A 1,933-nucleotide genomic window follows, 5' to 3' on the forward strand; every position below is an offset into this window, starting at 1 on the left:
TGAAGTCTGACGAGTGCCTCTTCAATTCGAACTTTATTTGGGAGTCTGACATCCAAAGTAGGCACCGGAGCATTCCACTACATGACCCAGACGAGTGCCGGATCTACCGTTTGTTATATATATATATATATATATATATATATATATATATATATATAATTTTAACGTAAATATGTAATATGATTTTCCATGCAACAATTTTGTATTTTTAAATAAAGACAACATGTTAAAATACAAATCCTGCTATTTCATTTATATGGTCATATTCTTATTTCTTAAGCAGCAATGCATGTGGGGGCATAATTTCTAAAAAAGCGAGTACTATACATATTGTACAGGAACATTTGTGCATAGGCACCAATAGAAAAAATGTATGAAAAGACATACAGTAAAATTCCCCTCATATCTCTCTGTACACTTAGTTGCATTTCCCTTTGCCAGGGGCAGATTTAGACCACATGTGTTCCTAAGCAAGACATCAATATGGGGCCCCCTTTCCTTCCTCATTGTGTGCTGCCCCCCTCCCAGCCACCCCCCCACTAAGTGTATGGCCCCAAATCTGCCCCCCACCCCAGTGGCAAACGCAGGATTTTCAGAAGGGGGTTTCCAGATGGGCAAAGCAAAGCACGGAGATGGACACTTAGGTGACCCAGTATATGCCGGGTCAGTTAACCCCTTCCCGACAATTGACGTACATTTACGTCATGGTCGGGAAGTACTTCCCGACACATGGCGTAAATGTACGTCATGGCATTTAACTGTCACCGCGTCTATAGACGCGATGACAGTTTCAACATGTCTGCTGTCCCTGACAGCAGACATGTCCGTGCATGCCCAGGGGGGGCTGCGATGCCGCCCCCCCGTCGGCGATCGCTGTAATTGGCTGTTCAGTGTGAACAGCCAATTACAGCGTTTTCCTGTGTCACCGGCGAATAACGTTCACCGGTGACACGGGATCGGAGGTGATTGGTGCTGTAAAGTACAGCACCAATCACCGCGGGGTGTAAGGGTGACACTGGTGTCACCCCACCTCACCCCGCCCGCCCCCAAAGGCCGTGATTGGTCCGTCGGACCGACGGACCAATCACAGCCATGGAGGGGGGTTTAAACTAACGGTGACTGCACTGCAGACGCCATTCCGGTCTGGAATAGCGTGCAGTGCGGTCACCGTGCCGAGCTGTCGCCATTTACTGACCAGAACCTTCCAAAATACTTACCTGATCACTGCAAATATCTTGCCTGCTTCATCACTGCTTGTGTGTGCTGGATGCTTCCTGGATCCTGTTACTTGTGACTTCCTGTGCTGCAGTGTAATAGCGTTAGTTAAATAGAGAGAGATAGAGAGAGAGATAGAGAGAGATAGTGTCAGAGAGTGCTATATTTTGTGCTGCTGCAGTGTGATATAGTTATAGAGAGAGAGATAGAGAGAGATAGAGAGAGATAGAGAGAGATAGAGAGAGATAAAGAGAGATAGAGAGAGATAGAGAGAGAGAGATAGAGAGGCCTAGTGACTGAGAGTGCTATATTTTGTGCTGCTGCAGTGTAATAGTTATAGATAGAGAGATAGAGAGAGATAGAGAGAGAGAGATAGAGATAGTGACAGATTGTGCTATATCTTTTTTATATAACTGACTGCTGCCCCCCCTTTTGTGCTGATCAGTATAAATTAACTGATCAGCAACTTTTTGGGTGCGCAGGTTTTTTTTATATATATATATATACCTGTCACTGCTGCTGCTGCAGTGTCATAGAGTGTTAGATAGTGAGAGATAGAGAGATAGAGAGAGATAGTGACAGAGAGTGATAGAGAGTGCTAAATTTTGTGTCTGCTGCCCCCGCCTTTTGTGCTGATCACTATATCTGAGGTGATCAGCAACTTTTTGGGGGTGCAGAGGTTTTTTTTTTTTTATATATATACCTGCCAGTTGCACTG

Source organism: Crinia signifera, chromosome 9 (genome assembly GCF_055691185.1).
Source record: "Crinia signifera chromosome 9, ASM5569118v1, whole genome shotgun sequence".
Classification (NCBI taxonomy): Eukaryota; Metazoa; Chordata; class Amphibia; order Anura; family Myobatrachidae; genus Crinia; species Crinia signifera.